Source organism: Protopterus annectens, chromosome 3.part0 (assembly GCF_019279795.1).
Source record: "Protopterus annectens isolate FY-2018-M chromosome 3.part0, PAN1.0, whole genome shotgun sequence".
NCBI classification, from domain to species: domain Eukaryota; kingdom Metazoa; phylum Chordata; order Ceratodontiformes; family Protopteridae; genus Protopterus; species Protopterus annectens.
The window spans coordinates 847,463,352-847,483,985 of record NC_056731.1 but is presented as its reverse complement, the minus strand read 5'-3'; the positions used below and the strand labels follow the sequence as shown (position 1 = coordinate 847,483,985).

The 20,634-nt window shown below is 40.6% G+C and overlaps 1 protein-coding gene across 3 annotated transcripts in view; it reads right to left on the bottom strand.

The window, feature by feature from the left end:
- TNFRSF11A (TNF receptor superfamily member 11a) overlaps positions 1 to 20,634 on the bottom strand; it is a 669,873-nt gene that overhangs the window by 237,726 nt on the left and 411,513 nt on the right. The gene's annotated exons all lie outside the window — the stretch shown is intronic.

The following is a 20,634-nucleotide window of genomic DNA, read 5'->3' as shown; positions in this document are numbered from 1 at the left end:
GATTTTTTAAAAATGATTAGGATGCATCTATGACATTCCAGTGACCCTGTCTTTGCAGTAACAAGATAGGTGGCCAGGTTGTTCTGAGGGCACCCTATAGTGGCAAAATGTTTTTTATCAGCTATGATGAGTAAAGATACACTGCTCATGAGCTTTGGCTGAATACATATATTTAACATATGTAAAGACAATAGAACTGCACTGACTATAATCAGATTTAGAATCTTTAACCACTCAAAACGTGTTCAGGTTCAAAAACTTCAGCCAATGAACGTGTTAAAATGCATCTCAAATGACTCCTCTTGGAATTTTTTGTGCAATGAATTACAGTAGAAGGAAACGACTACTATTTGACATGTTTTATTGTCATTAAAGTTCTAAAGCTGGCACAACAATTAATTTTATCAGAAGTTTGAGTCTTGCTGTTTTGCTTTATCATACTAGTCTGAGTCATATTCTGACTATTATAATTATTTCTCTGACATTTTAAGTCAATACTGCAGCTATGAAGCCAGGTGCCCTGGAATCAAAGAAATCAAAAAAATCAACCATTGCCATACCTTTCAACCTCTTAGCACAAGAAATCTGGATAAAGCCTGAAATAATGAGGGGCAAAGCTCCAAAATTTTAAATATTGCTCTTAAAAACTTAAAAAGTTGCTAGCATAACAGGATTTGTGTTAGCATGCATTTTATGAAAGATACGAATTTTTAAATTCAAATGATGGTCATTACTTAAGTGACTTCAATCCTCAGTGAATTGCCAGAAAAAGTACAGTTGTGTACCTACCATAAATGTAGATGTTCGAGTGTATTCACTGTTGCAGTCATTACTCTTGAGTTATCCTGCTGGCAGGCTACCCTCAGTCGGCCAGAATTCCAAAGTCTAGGTCCGGCGCCGGTTGCTGAGGCCTCTTCCCTGACGTCAGGGCGCCAGGGGTATAAAAGATGCAGCCGATGCCATTTTCTTCAGTTTTTCTTGCCCCAGATGTCAGGTGCCCCCAAATTGGTAGGCTGAAAAATATGCCAATAAAAATGCATGCACAAAAATAACATTTCCTTCATCTACAAGCAAATACACCAAATAGGTTGTATAGGATAGAGAAGTGCAGATAAGTCCCAGCAAAGAAAAGGGGGATGGTGGGTGGGTAACCTGGACTGCAACAGTGAATACACTTGAACATCTACATTTATGGTAGGTACACAACTGTACTATGTTCATGGTGTTTCACTGTTGCAGTCATTACTCTTGGGCTGAATCCCAAAGCTGAGGATGGGTGGCTGGGCTAAATAGGATTAGGGGAGGCTATGAGGCCCTGCAGAACTGCAGTGGCAAAGCCTGCTCTGGACTTAGAGTAAAGAGGTAAGTGGTAGTGCTTTGTGAAAGTGTGCACTGAACTCCAAGTTGCAGCCTCTAAGATATCTTTGGTTGGTACTCCTCTGAGGAAGGCTGCTGAAGTGGCTGCTGCTCTGGTGGAATGAGGTCTAATGCCCTTAGGCACTGATTTGCCACGTTGAAAGTAGCAGAAATGGATGCAATGGCCTATCCATTTAGAAACAGTCCGTTTTGAGATAGCCTTTCCTTGTGATCCTGCAGCATATGACACTAAAAGTTGCTCAGTTTTCCTGAAAGCTTTAGTTCTGTCCAAGTAGAAGCGTAACTGCCTGTGTATGTCCAAAGAATGCAGAATTTTCTCACCCTTGTTCTGTGGATTTGGATAAAAGGTAGGCAAGTGAATGGTTTGGTTGAGGGCCACACTGGATACCACCTTAGGCATAAATGTAGGGCTTGTCCTCAGAGAAACCCTGTCTGGATGAAAAATGATAAAAGGTTCCACAGCCATGAGTGCTTGTAACTCCGAGACTCGCCTTGCAGAGGTTATAGGAGCAGAGCTGTTTTCCAGGATAAGAATTTTATATCTGCTGTTGATACTTGCTTGAAAGGAGGCAGTGGGAGTTTTTCCAAAACATAATTGAGGTCCCAGGCCAGAATTGGTGCTCTCCTTGGAGGCCTAATGTTTTTGGCCCCTCTGAGGTACTGCCTTAATAAAGGATGAGAAAAGATAGGTGGTTCCGTATTGTAATGGGCTGAAATGGCAGAGGCATGAATCTTAATTGATGAGAAAGAAAGGCCTTTGTTCAGCATCTCAGTTAGGTATTGCAAAAATCGGAGGTATATTTGGTACACATGTGTCAATGCCTTGTTCCTGGTTCCAAGCACAGAATCTCTTCCATTTTTCTGCATAGGATTTTCTAGTACTGGGCCTCCTGGCCTCCAAGATAACATCCATAACAGCTTTTGAAAGAGGAGTGGTCTGAATGGCTACATTATCTGCCATGCTGCCAGATTTAAGGTCCTGAGTTGGCTGTGCAGGATCTGATTGTTTTGTTGGGTCAGCAAGTGAGAAGTTTGAGGCAATATCCATGCTGGACCTTGAGACAAGCTCTTTAGGATTGGGTACCAGCATGGTGGCATTTGGTTGGCAATCAGTATCATTTTGGCTTCTCTTGTCTGACCTTGTTTAGGTACCCTGGGAAGAGAGGTGGAGGAAATGCATAATACTGTTAGATTTTTTAGCTGAAGGATATATCCACTTTCCATGCTGCTTTGTGATAAATCCTTGTGCAAAATTTCTGCAAATTGTTGCAATTGAGGGGAGGCAAATAAGTCTATGTCTGGGGCATCCCATTTCCTTATTATTATAAGTGAAAGACTTGTGGATCCAGTTTCCATTCGTGGGGATCCATGAGTTTCTGCTTGGAGTCTCTGCCAGAGTATTTATTAGGAATTGTGCTTGCAGGTGAACTTGAAAAGCCAATGCTGTGTCACATAAGGTCATTGCTTGTCTGCAGAGGGGTTAGGAATGTGTACCTCCCTGCTTGTTTATGTACCACATGACCGTAGTGTTGTCTGTCTTTATCAGTATCTGTCCTGGATGAAGCAGGTCCTTGAAAGCTGTCAGGGCATTTTGAACAGCTAGCATCTCTTTTTGATTGATGTGAAGATGCATCTGGTTTGCAGGCCATGTGCCCTGAATACATTTTCCTGCCATATGGGCCCCCCAGGCAGAATCTGATGCATCCATTGTCAGTGTCTGTCTGGCTGTGGGTAAACTGAATGGCAGACCCTTGTTGTGGTGACAGGCTTCTGCCCATCAAAACTCCTGTTGCAGGCAGGGAATAAGTGCAATTACTGTCTTCAGGCTGTGGCAATGCTGAGTCCAAACACTTTTTAGATACCATTGCAGTTTCCTCATATGCAGTCTGGTATATGGAATTAGTAGAATGCAGGATGCCATGAAATCCAAGGCCTGCAGGATTTTTCTTGCAGATAAGTGGGTTTTTGTTGTCAATTTCTTGAAGTAAGTAGTCAGTTGCTTTTGTTTGTCTGGTGTGAGATAAGCCATCTGGGCAGTTGTATTTAAGCTTGCACCCAGGAATATCATCTCTTGAGAGGGCACTAGTTTTGATTTCTTTTCGTTTACTGTGTACCCTAGGCCAATTAGTAATCTTTTTGCAAACGCCAGATGCTTTAGAAGAATGTCTTTGTTCTCTGCTTGAATTAGGCAGTCGTCCAAGTAGGGATATATTTGAATTCCTCTTTGTCTGCAAAATGCAATTACTGGTGCCAGGCATTTTGTGAAGACCCTGGGTGCAGTAGATAAGCCAAAGGGCAGTGCAGAGAATTGGTAATATATTGAGCCAGCTATGAATCTGAGGTATCTTCTGCAAGATTGTCTGATTGGGACATGCAGGTATGCCTCTTTTAGGTCCAAAGTTACGAGCCAAGCCTTCTTGCCCAGCATGGGCAATAGCTGCTGTAGAGTCAACATCTTGAATTTTGGAACTTCCAAAAATGTATTTAATATAGACAGGTCCAGTATTGGTCACCAAGTTTTGTCAGGTCTGGGTACTAGGAAAAGTCTGGAGTAAAATCCTTGCCCCTGCTCTTGTTGTGGTACTTGCTGAATGGCCCTCATGTCCATGAGGGCTGTAATTTGTTTTTGTGCCTCTGCCCATTGATTGTGTGGCAGGTCTGGCATACCTTTTGACCTTGGTAGAGTGTGAAAATGGAACCTGTAGCCTTGGGACACTATGTTCAGGACCCATTTGTCTTGGGTAACCATTTGCCAATTTGATGAAAAAAGTGCTAGTTTTCCCCCTAAGGGGGCTGCCAAAAGAAAAGTGCTTGGATCTGGCAGAGGAAAGTCATTGGGACTGTTTCCTGTAAGGTTGTGATTTGTCCTCTCCGTTTTGGAGGTAGGAACACCCCATTGTTTAGGCCTGTAAGAGCCTTGGGGCTGAGATCTGCCTCTGGGATGCCTGTATCTGCCTCTTTGTGGTCTGTCTGACACTGGAAAGGAACAATTTTTAGAAGGCCAGTTCCTGCTAAACCTGGGTGGCTGTACCTGTAAGAAATCCTTGACTGTCTGCATGGTTTTGCTTTAGCCCCCATTTTTTTCAACACCTCTTCTGCTTTAGTACCAAACAAAGTATCATGCTGTAATGGTGCATCTAATAATTTTGCTTTAACATGATCAGGCAGATTCTGTTCCTTTAACCAAGCATGCCTTCTAATAACAGGACCTGTAACAGCGGCCCTGCAAGAGGCCTCCAGTGAATCATAACCACATTGCAAAGCATGCTTTCCCACTTGTTCAGCTGCATGCAATAAATCCTGCAATTCCTTGTTCTCTGAACATTCAGTATTTGTCCACAATTTCTGTTTAAGCAGTGACATTTATTGCTGATATTTAAGCATATGAAACTGACAATTTAAAGCCTTTACAGCCAAGGTAGCAAGTGTAGACTTTTCTCCCCCATCTGTCTAGAGCCCTAGAATCCCTATCAGGGGGGACAGGATTTTTTGCAGTGGAAGCTTTAACCCCTTTGAGACCCTGGGATATAGTTTCTGGGTCAGCAGCAGGGTTTTTATATAGGAATTTATGAGAATCTGGGACCCTGTAGTATCTGTCTGGCTTAGCAGGTGCAGGGGGTAAAGAGTCAGGGGACAGGCCGGACTCTGAAAATACATCTACAATGTGTAGAACAGGTGGAATAGCAAGGGGTCTGTGCTGAGGAACTAGCAGAAAGTCTCTGAGCCTTTTCTTAGATTCAGAATAATCTTGGCTCACCCAGTGGAAATGCTCCCTCATGGTATGCAGGGTTTCCCCAAAAGAATAATCCTCAGGAGGAGAGGCTGAAGGAATGGATTCTTCAGCATCAGAATCCTCATAGGGAAGCATGGAGTAATCCTGTTCAGAAGAGGAATCAGAAGATATAGGAACCTGATCAGAAGAATCATACTCTGTCTCTTGCCTAGGCCTCTAATCAGGAGGGGGATGGGAGCCCCTGATCAAGGAAATTAGGTCTTCGGCCATTTTGAGCATCTGTTTTTTAGGCATTGAAGTCTGAGTAGGAGAATGCTGAACTTGTTTCTTTGTCTTTAGAGCTGCTTTAGTCTTTGTCTTTGAAGCTGAAAATGGCTTAATATATAGTTGTGTAGGTCTGAAGACACCCTCAGAAGCCGATGCCTGCTCAGCGGCTCCAGACCCATCTGAGGGAATGATTTCCAAGTGTCCAATACTCCCAAAGGCCCAACCGGGAGTCGGAAGTCGCCTGTGGCTCTGGCTCTGCTGGGCGCGGCGCCAGGGGCTGTGGCGTCTCTGAGAGAATCGGACTGGCCTGGCAGAGGCCTCTGCCGGTTTTGGATCTCAGATGCTCCTCCTTCTTCCTTGTCTTGCGCTTTTGTAAACTCCAGTCGTCGGCTGTTCCAACTGCATTATATAATTAAATCTTCAGCCAAAGTAATGAAATGCAAAATCGAACAGACGCTTAATAGTGCGTTGGTTAAATCTAGCACAAAACCGACAGCTAGCAACGTTGTGATCGGGGCCTAGGCAAGGAATACAGTAAGAGTGAAAATCCTTATGAGGTATTTGCTTCCCACAAGAAATACAATTGTTAACTTTTTCTGACATCGGTCTGGAGCAAGAAAAAAGTTTCCCCAACGGAGTACTTAGCTTTAGTGAAGACTTCGGTTCTGAAATTCGGATTTGAAAATCTCAGGAGTTGGCCGACCGGCACTTGCGAACTGCTTTTGCTTCGGGCACCGCGCAGCAAGAAAGACTGAAGAAAATGGTGTCGGCTGCATCTTTTATACCCCTGGCGCACTGACATCAGGGAAGAGGCGACAGCAACCGACGCCGGACCTAGCCGGCCAGCAGGATAACCCATGAGTAATGACTGCAACAGTGAAACACTATGAACATCCACACATTTTATGATTAACGAACTAAAACTATGATGTACAAATCTGGACATTCTACCAAAATCTAGACAGTTGAGAGGTATGACCATTGTTTAAACCAATGCACACCAATATATTCCAGTTGTTTAGCATTTTGTTCTTTTATAAACAGGACGTCATACAGAACAAAATTTTTCAAACTAACTCAGTTTAAAAGCAGTTAGTAATTCACATGACACTTCCTGAACCCACAATAAGGCCATAATAAAGGTCTTGTGATAAAATATTTCCTGAACCCACAATGATATAATAATTAGGATCTAGCAGACTAATACTAACCAATGTTTACAACAATGAAAATATTAACATATGCAAAATTACAACATAAAAGCACTGAACATGCACAGTGTTAAAACATTGAGAACAACAGATGTAGGAAACTAAATAATGCTTTCTCTCACCGCTTTTCTCTTTTTCTCTGACTATAGGTTCATAGGTTAGTACTAGGCTATCTGCCCAAAGGCATTTATAAGCCTAACCAAATGTGTTGGCTTTCGCCACCCCCTTAGATTAGTTCCCTCTGCCTCTGTCCAGCAGAGCCACTGAAGTGACCCTCGAGGTAAACTTTCTGTTTCCCATCCACTCGTCAAGGTTTCTTTTGAAGAGTGTTAGCAAGGAGCTCTGCCTAATGTAGATTGGGATCTTGTTCCAAAGCATGGAAAGTCTCTGGGACAGGAATCTATCCCTCCAGCACATCCTATTTATTGTTGTGGTGAGGTTTAGATTCCTAGCGTGTGTGGCTCCAGGGGATAAGGTTTTCTTTAGGTGGAGCATGTCCATCAATTCTGGGTTGGACATGGCCTTGTATGTCAGGCAGAGATCACCTCTGAGTAGGTGGTATGCAACCGAGTACAACTGGCGTTTCTTCAGTCGAGCAGCATAGGGCATCTGTTTGAGGCCAGTGATTCTCTTGGTAAGGTACTACTGTGGTCTTTCCAGCTGTTGCAGGTGTCTTGTAAGGTACATCCCAAATGGGGTGTTGTACTCTATGATGGGTCTGATGAGTGATGAGTAGAGGGGCACAATGACCTCTTTTGATCTGGATGCGAACCCTTTTGTGATTAGGGGGCCACGGAGAAGGATTTTCTAACCACTTTGGCAATGTGATTATCAAAGGTGAGATTACCATCTACTTGGGTCCCCAGATCCCTTATTACATCTTCCGTATTTAGGAGACTACCACCTATGTGGTAGTTTGTGGGTACTTTGTTTTTTCCAAAGGGGATGACTATGCACTTTTTGGCATTTAGCTTGAGGCCATGATTTTGACACCAGGTATCCATCTCAGTGAAACCCTTTCGGAGGATCAATTATAGCCCCTAGTTTGCAGTAGTCTGTGAACTTGGTCAGCCATAGTCCTTCTGTGCGTTCCTGTACCTCTGAGAAGTATATGCCGAACAGGAGGGGTCCTAGGACTGAGCCCTGGGGAATGCCACTTGTAACCGGTTTAGAGTCGGACCTAGCTCCCGCAACTCTCACCATGTGGGTTCTGTCCGTGAGCCAGTTGGAAACCCATCTTGTGATGTAGGGGTTTATGTTCAGGCTGGTGAGCTTGTCTATAATACCAGAATGGGGAATGGTGTCAAAGGCCTTAGCGAGGACTAGGTAGGCTGTGTGTACCACCTTTCCCTCGTCTATAGCCTTGGTTACTGTCTCAAAGAAGTCCATCAGGTTTAGGAGGCATGACCTGCCCTTAAACCCAAACTGGGTAGGGTCCAGTGTTTGAAGGTTCCCAATGTCCATGTTAATGAGTTCCATGATGATGCTGTGCTCCATAGCCTTGCAGACCAAGCTAGTCAGGCTTATAGGGTGATAGTTCCCAGGGTCTATTGTGGCTCCACCTTTGTGGAGCGGAATAACTGTTGCTGTGCACCACTCTATGGGTATGTAGCCTGTGGAGAGGCTGAGTTTGAACAGTGTGTTTAGGTGAGGGGTTAGTTCATCTTTGAGCTCGTGTAGGATGCAGCCTGGGACACCATCCGGTCCCATTGATGCTGTGTTTTTGGTTTTGGAGAGGACAGTTTTAACCTGAGTGTTTGTGATTTCAGGGACTCTACATTCTTCTGGTATGGTTATGGGCCCTTTTGAGGGTGAGGGGGGGGGGTGAAGTTTGTGCTGAACCTTCTGCCAGGATGTTGGCGATATCAGTCAGATCAATGTGTATTTTGTGCCATTCTGCACTAATTCCGAGCAGATCTGAGCATTGCCACTTAGATTCTAGAAATACCATCAGAATGCCTTGTGGTTATCTTTGGAGTCCTTGGCAATTTCTCTTTCAAAGCTAGCCTTGGATGATTTTATGAGGGATTGTAGTTTCTTGCCGATACTGATCAGGGACGTCTTCCCTTCTTGGGATTTTACTCTTTTTAGTACTAGTTACCTCCTTCTGTTGTATAGCTTGTTTATGGCAGGGGTCCACCAGACTGGTTTCCTTTTCTTGGAGGAGTGAGTCTTGGTTTTGCTTGGGATGGCACGATCCATGCATTCTTGTAGCTGCCCATAGAATGCATTAGTAAAGGATTTTGCAGCTTGGACAGCGTTATCCTTCAGCATGGGGTCTTTGAAACTTTCCACCTCAGTCTTAAGTAACGTGAAGTTTGCTTTTGAAAAGTTTTTCACGGTGGTTTTCTTATCCGGGGGTGGGGGCGGAATATGGATATCCAAAGTGATTTGTTTATGGTCAGATCTAACCAGTGAGTGGTTGACCTCTGGTGTGGAACACCGGTCACCCATGTTGGTGATGACCAGGTCCAATATGTTGTCACCTCTGGTGGGAGTGTTGACCAGCTGAACCAGGGTGTTTGAGTTTATAAATTCTAGGAAAAGTTGGGCAAGGAAGTTAGTACTTGAGTAGTTCTCCCAGTTAATGTTTGGATAATTGAAGTCACCCAATATTAGGGTGTTTGGTAGGACCTTTATGTTTCCCAGTGTTTCCAGAAACGCAGAATGGGGGTCCTGGGACATGGTGGGTGATCTGTAGCAAGCTACAATCTGAATTGTAGCTTTGCCCATTGTTAGTTGCACGTGGACAATCTCTGAAGTATCGTGCTGTGCCACTAACCTGGAGGTGTGGGTATCCTTGATGAATACAGATACGCCCTCGCCTTTTGTATTTCGGTTTGGGTTCTGTGGCCAAAATTTATGGTATGAGTTGTAGCCTGGTAGTGCTGGGGTGCTCTCTGGAGCCTTAAACCAGGTTTCTGTTACTGCACATTAATTTTCTCCATACTGAGGAGTGCCTCGAATGTGTGTATTTTGAGGTTTAGACTTCTGACATTGAGTAGCATTACACTCAGTTTTTTGTTACTTGTGCTATTTATGGTGATGGGTTTGTCTTTTCAGCCTTGCCTAAAAAGGAGAGGGAATTGAAGACATCTGATCTAAAATACATTTTCAGCAACAGAACGATCACTCTGATTTTCTGAAGGACAACATGATTCTATTATATCTGCCCAGATATCTGTAAACTCTGATTATTCTTAATTATACAATGACTGGCCATTAACATTTGAAAACGAGCACACTGATAAGGGTTTATATATTAGAACATCAAATGTTTTAAATAGTGAACACTACATGAGAGAAAATGCAGGACCTCAAAGTTATTTTTATTTATCGCAGTACAGTGAAGATCAGGATATTTGCCCTTTCCTCCCTGTAGTGCGATCTCGGAGTTGGAATATATATTTAGCAGGGGGGTGTGGGGGGCACATCCCCCCACAATACAGTTTTCGAGGTCCTGCATTTTCACTCGTGAGCGTTCACTATTTAGAACATTTGATGTTCTAATATAGACCCCGCTGATAAGTCAGCCCAACCAGCATACCTGTTGTAAATTGAGCATATGCCTATGGAAAAATGTCCCGTTATCTGGACTTTCTTCTATTAGTATATGCTACGGAAACTCTATTTTTTTATTTATTTTTTTTAAATAAATTTTCAAAACCGGACACTTCAAAAATAACAACAGAGATAGGACAGAGAAAAATAAAAGGATGATCAGGTATGTTATGCAATCTTAGAGAAATGTACCTGATCATCCTTTAATTTTTTCTGTCCCGTCACTCCTGTACATTGAAAGTCTCCCGATTTTCTTTTTTTTTTTAATTAAAAACAACAAAAAAAAAAGAAATGGAGAAAGGATTCTCCTTTCCTTCCTTTACACAGTGCTGATGCATTGCGTAAGCATGGGAACAAAAGTCCCATATGCATGCACAGTACCTCAGGAAAGATCCAGGACACCAGGGGAAAATGTGCAAGACCAGCACAGTGCCATTATACAAAGACATTACTTAAGAAAAGTAACTAACTTCTTTCTTAAATAATGTCATTGTATAATGTCAATAACCCAAGGCTGGGTGTGGGTAATGCTGGATTTACCCACAGTTGTCTTTGTTTTGTCACTCGGGCTTCGCCCTTGTGAGCAAACCACAACAACCATGGATAAATCCAGCATTACCCACAGCCAGCCACGGTTATTGCTATATTATTCTATTACTGGCCATAACTATGGCCTAGTACTATTAGTGTATTTTCCTAAATCTAAAACACTCTGTGTCCTGAATAAGACTTTATCCAATACAGAGTTATCAAGGTCCAACAAGATGAGTTTAAATTTGACACCAAAATTGCGTCAAAATGAGAAATAGGTATTGTTTTTTATGATTTCGAAGTCTCCAGTTGTCTGTCTCTTCAATCACAGTGTTAACATCACTACAATGTTTCTGAACCCAAATGTTTTCAAACCATTTGCCAAAAAAAAAAAAAAAAAAAAACTACATTTCTTGCAATTTGCTGAGCCATTATGAAGCACAGGTAAAGCATTTGTAAACATGTTACAGGTATTAGATTGTTTGAAGCATTTCTGTTCCAAAAGGTTTTCAACTCAAAAAAGAATTAAAATTTTACATTCCCATATTAAATAGTATACAGAACTATGGGTATACTACATAGAAATAAGCACTTTACAAAACAAAAGTTCTGTTGTGTAGCTTTATATGGAAAACTTGAATAGAAATTTTGTGTGCTTTCAGTTTATTACACTTGTTTTCCATTAGGCCCTTCTTTGTAGTAGCAAGTATAATTTATTTATTTATTTATTTCCAGTTTGATGACCGGGGAGGTCCACTGGGCTCAGGGAGCCCGTTTTTAGTGGAGGCCCGGGGAGAAAAGCTCCGCATTACATAGTTTAGTTACATATACAATCATAGTAAAGACGACACAATTAGAATTTCATTCCATGCTAGAGAACAGGAATTAATTATTTGGTTACATAGTACCTAAATATTTAGGATGGCAGTGGTAACTTAATTGAGTGGGAGAACAAAGACTTAGAAGGAAAAGAGATAAAAAAGGTGGGATGGGTTATTTATAATACGTACAATTATGTTATTTATAATATTTACTTTTATGCTAGGTTAGCTTGTACTCAGAGTTATTCAGGAGTTTAAGGGGTGGCTTGATTATTAGGCTAGGTGGGGAGAGTGCAGTTGCATTTCTTGTTAGAGGAAAGATAGGAATGTAGCTGAGTTTTAAAGTTTTCATGCATTGTTTTGAATGAATAAACTACTATGGGCCTCGTTAAAAGAAGTTGCTTTAATTGCATAGTTAGTGCGGACTTGTAGTGACACAATATGAAATTAAACAGTGATGCTGAGAAACTAATTCACAATTAAATCACGAGTAGTATTGGATGTACTATTATAATTCCCATTTTTGTATAGATTTTTACTAGACTGCACATTATATGTTAAGCAAGAAGCACTAAGAGGATGATCAAACAATAAGCGATAATGAACATTTTTATCAAGTGAAGAGATAATATTTGCCAACTAACATTCAGGAGTATTTGTTAGAGAGACATCAAGTATACTGTGGTTGTCTCTGTGCAAAGGAGAGATAACACACTGACTGTGACCCAGGTAACCTACGACTGATTAACAGCTGATGTACTTGAGGCATGTTGGGAGTGAGTGGCTGACACTGATTTGCCCATCCTAGAGTGAGAAAGATGCTGTGGTTAGATCAAGGACAAATTGCTCACAACACACTGAGGTTGCAGCAACAATAATTGCTGATTAAGAAAGTCAATTGGCTTTTTGTGGAAGCCAAAACAAATTAAAAAAAATGCTATTTTCTTACAAATGTGCTTTGCTTCAGCACTTGTCTTTAGTGAGATAGCACTCTTGGTTGCACCCCATTAATACTTTGCACCTATGAAGGGGATCCTAACCGGTGCTGTAATGGCTCCCACTGCAGCTGATAGTCAAGGACACAGATAAATAAATGATTAAAACGAATAATTTTGTATAGTGCTAAAGTTTTTGTGCACTGCCCTTTTTTTTTTTTGAGTTGAGGACAGAGCTGGGCCTTTCAACTGCTGTAGGAAAGGAAAATTTAGCTTTGATTGGCGACTATTGTTACTGTGCCCACTGTGTCCTGTAGGCATTTTGCTTGTGGCCTTTCCACAGCATTCTGGAATAAGGGAGAAAATCCAATCCAGCTGAGGTTGTGTGTGTCAGCATTCAGTATAAAGGGTTGAGGAAAAGTGTCCACCTAGTAGCATGTGCATCTTACCTGGCAGATAGATGCATCAACAAATTGAAATATAGGCCAGCTAGCATTGTGACAGCCCCACTAGTACTGATGGTTCTTCAGAATTTCCCAACAATGTTGGTGAAAACTGATGACTGCCAGACAAGAAGAGAAAGACCAAAAGAACAACTTTAATGTTCCCTGTAGCAGGACATTTTGCAGTTTGTTTGAGATGGTAAATCTGACAAAGAAATTTTAGCCCAGAATATTGAGGAACCTGGAAATGATACCAATCTGAAGAAGGAAGATTTAAGCTTTCCAAAACAACCAGGAATTTATCCTTATACTGAACAGACAACTTCTAACAGTAAGTCAGGATCCCCTCAAAAGGTCATACAAGCATGATAAAAAGCTACCAATATTTATCAAACTGCATAGAGACTCTGGTGGAATCAGTTACAGAGTCAATAGGTTTATAGGTTCATAGGATAGTACTGGGCTATCGGCCCTAGGGCCTATACAAGCCTAGCCATAACAATTCCCTGGCTATTTCTTCCCACACTATTTACTTCCCTGGACCCCTGTCTAGCAGGGTAACTGACGTGATCCCCGGGGTGAATTTCTTTTCTCCCATCCAATCGTCAAGGTTCCTTTTGAAGAGGGCCAAAGAAGCACTCTACTTGACATGTATGGGCAGTTTATTCCGGAGTCTGGGGAGTGTCTGGGTCAGGAACCTATCCCTCCAGCATGTTTTGTTTATTGTGATGACAAGGTTTAGATCCCTGGAGCATGTGGCTCTGAGGGATTGGGATTTCTTTAAGTGCAGCATGTCCAACAGCTCTGGGTTTGACATGGCCTTGTATGTTAAGGAGAGATCACCTCTGAGTAGAAGATAGGCGACACAGTATAGCTGGAGTTTTTTAAGGCGGTCATGATAGGGTATCTGCTTTAGGCCTGTGATTCTTTTAGTGAGGTATTTCTGCGGCCTTTCCAGTTGTTGCAGGTGTCTTGAGAGGTACATACCAAATGGGGCATTGTATTCTATAATGGGTCTAATGAGGGATGAGTACAGTGGGACAATGACCTCCTTTTTTTTTTTGGATGAAAAGCCCTTAGTGATGAGGTGTGCCACATAGGATTTCCTGACTGTTATGACAATATTCCTGACAATAGCTAAGACATTTAAGTTGCCCTTAAACACAGAATGTTTGACATAAGGCAACTCCTCTACCAAATAAACGGCAGCAAGCAGATTTCAATAAAATACAGAATTTTATAAATACCACCTGCTTCAAATACAGTCATCAAATCAGGTCTTTGTAAACACATTACTGTTCTAGGATTGTTAGCTAACAGCCTGTTTATCAGTTTACCTTTTTAAGCTCCTAGCATTTGTATACACAATTTTTATTCTTTATTATTATTTTATTATTGTTTTATTGAAATTATTTCTTCTCCCTACAGAAAAAAATGGATCCATTTCTGAAGATAGTTTAGCAGTAATTATGCAAACACCTACAGCAATTAAGTGCAGGCCATCCCTTCTATACAAAAATGCTTTTCAAAACAATTTGCTAAGAATCAGTAAAATAAAAACCACCAGAAAACTACAAAATCAAGCAAGCTTGCTAAAGTCAGATCATGTTCTGATAAATCTTTCCTTGTGAAGAGGCTAGCTATGATCTTTTAAAAGATACACAATCTAATTTATGGTTTAACATCAACAAAACTAGAACTTGCTGCATGATTCTTTAACCTCAAGTAAAATGCGTTTACTATACCTATCTTTCTAAAGTTACATATATCAAACTGTATTTGAACTTTACTTTAAAATATTTGTTGATGTCTAATCTATCTGCATGAAGGCCTGTTGTGGCTGACATGCTTTCATAGAGCTGGTGAACTCTTTATATAGCAATGGATTGAGTCTTAACAAAAGAGGTTCAGAATGTCTTTTAGGTTGACTTGGGACAAACTAGGAGGAGTCAATAATTTTAAAATCAGAACATCTAGCTCTCAGAAAGGTGGGATGACTTGCTTCTTTCAGCCATGATGAATTGTTATAGCATAAGAGTTGCATGCAGGTGGGATTTATAGCAAGATAAGGTGACAAATGCTGAGGTTAGAGAGACTGCTATCAGAGTCAAATACCTACAGCTTTAAAAGTGACTCACTGATGTCCAAAGGGTCAGTATATATATATATATATATATATATATATATATATATATATATACATATATATATATATATATATATACATATATATATATATACATACACACACACACACACACACACACACACACACACATATATATAGACCTAGAGAAAGTGAAAGAGATCGTCTTTGCAGTTAGACTAGCTATTACTGGTAGGTACACATGATGTTTTCTGTTTGTGGTTTGGGTTTGAGATGGGTGCCATGCCACCTATGAGTGAAGAATCAAAAATTAAATATTAAGTAATCTGTTACTCAACAAAATTACACTGTACCAGAAACAGCCCAAATATTTTACTGGAGATGTTTTTCCTGTTTCTGTGTTTTATGTCTTGTTCTACAGGGATGATATATAGATCTGTCCTGTGTCTGAATCAAGGGATCATGTGGCATAGGACAGGATATCACTTTGAACAGCACTGATCTAGTATTTATCAATATCCAAAGTAGGTAACAAGAAAGTAGTGCGACTACAACTATGCAGAACAATGCTATAGAGCCCACACATCTGGGCAAAGACAAACTGCTACAATTTAAAGACAGAGAGGAAACAAATGTTTATTTATTTATTCACATTTGTTTACCAGGAAAGTCCGACTGGGCTAGAAGCCCATTTTCAGCAGAGGCCCAGGGAGAAAATCTCCACAGAAATATAAGCAATATACAATAATTAGATAGTACACGAGTATACATACAGTAAGATGCAGAATACGCATCATCTAGTTAGTCTATACAAAGCAGTATTCAATATAGTTTTCTAGTAGATAAAGGTTCAAAAAGAAAAACACAAGCATTTCAGTGACGATCACTGTGAGAAAAAATAAAGTTAGTAGTGTTTACATCTTAAATAATAGTTATGAACAAATGAGATTTCCTTTATATATATTTATTTCTGAGTAGTAATAACACTGAGGAGGGGAAGTAAATGAGATAAGGAGTGGACAGTGTGTTGACAGAGTTATATATATCTTGTCAGTCAGGTGTGGCGCAAAAGCAATGCCAGTTCTTGGATAGATGTTCACATAGTAGTTGTTTAAAACTGGTAGATTCAGGTGTGTTTTGGAGGGTGTGGGGTAGAGAGTGCCATAATTTGGCTATATGATTTGAAAAAAGGGCTTCACTGTAAGTGTTGTTAGCTTTATTTACTGTGAGAACGTTTCTGTCTGCAGATCTTAGACTTCGTAGGCATGATTGAGGGATGGGCAACTGTCAGGATGGAAGATGATATTGTGTGCGAATTTAAGTTGGTAGAGATTAAGAAGGTTAGGTAGCTCGAGCCAATTTAATTTATGTAGCGCAATACAATGGTGGGTTTGGTGGGAAAGGTTGGCTACAAAACAGGGCTATTTTGTTGTAGCAAGTTTCCAATTTGGTTAAGTCTGATTTTTTTTTAAGCGCTAAAGAGAGGGAAAGCATATAGGAGTGCAGAGGTTAGGAAGGTTCTGGGTATGGCTAGTCAGGTATTGTCAGTGAGGAATGGCTTGCTTCTGTACAGTGAGGCAAGTTTGATGTGAACTTTCTTAATTGTGATGGCTACATGTTGGTCATATCTGAGTTTGCTGTCGATTGTCAAGCCAAGGAGTTTTGTATGCTCAACTGGTTGGATGACTGTGTTGTTTGCTGAGAGAATGGTGAAAGGCGGGGTGGTCAGTGATTGTTTGCTACTGGTAAATAGCAATAACTGTCTTTCTGGGGTTGAGGATTAGTTGTGATTTACTTAGATATGCTTCTATATCATTAAAAGCTTGCTGGGCTACTATATGGACCCTTGGGGGACTCTAACCAAGATAGGCAGAAGTGGTGAGAGTTCGGATTTCCATCATACTGCTTGTTGTCTGTCAGAAAGATAGCTTAGGAACCAGGACAGGGAAGTCTTTAATAGGTTTAGTGAGGCAACAGTACTAAGGAGTTTCTGATGGGAGACAGTGTCGAACGCTTTTGACATGTCTAAGAAGATTGATGCTACTTGCTGATTTGAATTTCTCAGTTGGTTGATGGTGTTACACAAATTAATTAGGGCTGTGGTGGTGGTGTGTTTTGGTCTAAAACCATGTTAAGAGGGAGAGATAAGGTTGTGAGATAACTGGTATTGTAGTAATTGAGTGTGGATACATTTTTTCCACAATTGTGACACAGGGGGAAAGGATGGCTATGGGTCTGTATTTTTTTAATTCTGTTGATGTTCCTCCTTTATGTAGAGGGGTGATATAGGAAATTTTCCATAATTTTTGGACATATTGTTCTGCTATAGATCTATTTACCAGAATGGATATAGGCAGCGCTATGGCATCAGCTGAAAGTTTGAGGTACTCATTGGGGAGATGGTCAGTTGCTAAGGAAGGTTTCAGTTTTTTCAACATTGTTCTTATGGTGTTAGTTGGGACAGGTTTAAGTTCAAAGAGTTGTTAGTTTCCACATTAGGTGGAAGAGATGGAGGGGTGGAATTGTTCCTTGTAACTAAGGAGAGGATGGTGTTTATAAAGTAGGCGTTGATTTGTGAGGCAATACTTGTGCTTTGGTTATTGGTTATTTCTGGGGTTGTAGCTTTACCTGGGTGGATGACCGAGTTAATTGCTCGCCAGAACTTTTTGGGACTGTTTTCATATTTGTTTTGCATAGTTGTATAATGTTTTTTTTCTCCAGTTTGAGTTGTTTTTTTGTTTGATTGCGAAGTTGCTGGTATTCTATCAGAGTTTTATTGTCTTTTGTTTTCTGGTATTGATACCAGGTTTTGTCACTTAGTTTTTGAAGTCTAATGGTTTCTTTTGATATCTAGGGCAAGCTCTTGTTTTTAACACAACATGTACGAGTTGGTACTAAGCTATTTAGAATAGCTAGAAATGTGTCATTGAAGTATGTTACGGCCTGGTCAAGTTGGAAATGATGCAGTGGTGTCCAGGTGCACTTATTCGGCATGTCTACGAATGCTTCGTTGGAGAAGTTTTTGGTATTTCATACGACTTTACAAATTATGGTTCTGGGTGGGTCGAGCTGATGATAGATTAGGTAGGTAGGTTTATTGTCACTTAAATTATATGGAAGGCATCCGGAGAGAGAGTTGTGAGTGGTACTGCTGATAAGTGACAAGTCTAAGATAGATTGGCTTTTGCTATGTTTACGTATTCGAGTGGGAAACTGGATTGTTTGTGAGAAACCATGTAATTATGAAGGTAGAGGGGTTATCATCAGGGCAATTGTTCCAGTCTAGGATGAAGTCACCTGTAATACTGGTTTTATGTGTGTAGGTTAAGGCTGTCCAAGCTATGAGTTCCTCAATGGCAGTGGGAGTATTATTGGGAGGTATGTACGTGGCTATTATGGTAATATTTTTCTTTGGGTTGATTCTGAGCTTACTAGGACTTCAAAGTTGTTATCATAAGGGTATTTGATGGGTAGGTAGTCTATGCTTAGGTTATTTTTGTAGAAGACTGCAACCCCACCACCCTTCTTCCTGATCCTGTCTAACCTGTGTATGCTATAACCTTGTGGGAGTATGTCTGGGTCTCTTATATTGGGTTTTAACTAAGTTTCTGTTGCTATAAGAATGTTTGGTGAGTATTGTGCAATGACTGCATGAAAGTCTGTGATTTTGTTAACTAGGCTTCTAAGGTTCATGTTAAGGATGAGAAGGTCTGCAGTTTTAATGTGAGGAAGGGGTGGAATGGTAGCCATGACGGTCTGTTGTGCAGTATGTGGCCCGGGATTGGGATGTATAGCACCACTATGGAGAATCAGTGACAATATACATGCATGTTTGTGTGACAATTTGGAGAGTATGTGAAGGTGTTTGCTGAAGTGGTTAGTGGTATTACTGACAACTACATGTTTAAAGTTGAAGTATGCAATAGGTGTGTGATTGTAGAGGTGGGAGGAGAGGACAAGGGAGGAGAGTAAGGAGTGGACGGTATTAGTATAATATAGTGTGGGGCTATGGACACGTATCTGTAGGTGACTGTAGAATGTTAGATATTATGCAGCTATCAGTAGGGTTTAGAGTGTGGGCAGGGGAAAGAGCATGGTGTGTATTGTTTTTTAAATACTAATAATGATGATGATGATGATGATGATAATAATAGTAATAATAATAATAATTAATAATAACAACAATAATACCTATTTGTTAACCAGGTGGGTCCACTGGACACAGAGTCCATTTTCAGGGGTGACCCAGGAGCAATGTCTAGTTAAGTGACTTACTCAAAGGCACACAACAGGCAAATGAGGGCTGAGGGAAGCAAACCTTGTGCCAATGAAATGCAGCTCACAGTCTTAACCCTCTGCATCAACTGCCAGGCATGGGTAATAAAAGAAGCATTTTGTTTCCACAAATATAATTGTGGACACACTCAAAGGGCTTCCTTTAATCAAAAATGATGTGAAATTCAGGAATTCATAGGAAATTCCAAAAAGGCATTCCTTATGCAAACAGGGAATAATTAAGCTGTAGGTTTATAAAGATGAGTACCATCTCCTCTAATACAGTAAGTCTGTCTGACTTTCAGTTCCTAATACAAGTACTTCTGTCTTAGGTGCCTCCTTACACAGGCTTAGTTACAGTGAATATTTTCCTTTACTATCTCAAAAACATAGAAAATGATGTCTGTTAAGGCACTTGTGCCAGGTATGCCTAGGTCTGAAGAAGTTTAGTCTATGTACTAAACGAAAAGCGTTTTACAGGTTATAATAAATTGTATTTGTTGGATTTGCCTAATATTCGCCTTTCTTTGCTGTTTTGCTTCTGTGTTTGTGTTTTCACAACTTATGTAACATAACATAACTTATGTAACTTAACATAACTTATGTAACTTAACAGTATGTTTAAAATCTCTGTAATGTGTGACCCATCTCACTGTTTCTGCTACTCAGAATTTTATGTTTTGACAGCCTTACTGGTAACATTGTGTATGTGACATTTAAATATTGAACAATACAGGTATTTGCTTTACTACACTTTATTCTATGATATGTATTATCCCAAGTATCATGTTTTCTGCCTTCCTCCTACTGTACTTCTGTGGAATTTGACAGAACTTAGGCTGCACATGAAAATGTTTAGATTGTCAGCAAACGTAACAGTTTACCAAGTAAACAAACTTATACAAAACAATAACTAAAATTAGTGACCATGGCGGTGGTGCTGCGGTAGCATTGTCGCCTCACAGTAAGACGCTGTCCAGTTCGATTCTCAGCTAGAGCGTCTTCTGCGTGGAGACATGCATGAATGGGCATACCTTCATTGAAGGCTGTGCGTCAGGGCTGGTAACTCGGCACGTAAAAATCAACTACCAATCATTAGCGGACCGGAGTTCCACTGTGGCGATCCCTAACCGGGAAAAGCCGAAAGACACAACAACAACAAGTGTGTCTACCTGTAATGAAATTACACAGGATATTATAAAGTGTGGTGAGAAATGATAACCTACTACTTTACTAAAGTTCACAAGTTGTGAAAGACAGCAGAAATTATGTTATCGCTGGAATACTGCCAACACCTTCAATTTCCAAAAGCGTTCACTAGGTTCACCGCAAAAGAAGAATTTAAAAAGCTGCCCAATGAGTTTAGGGTCAGT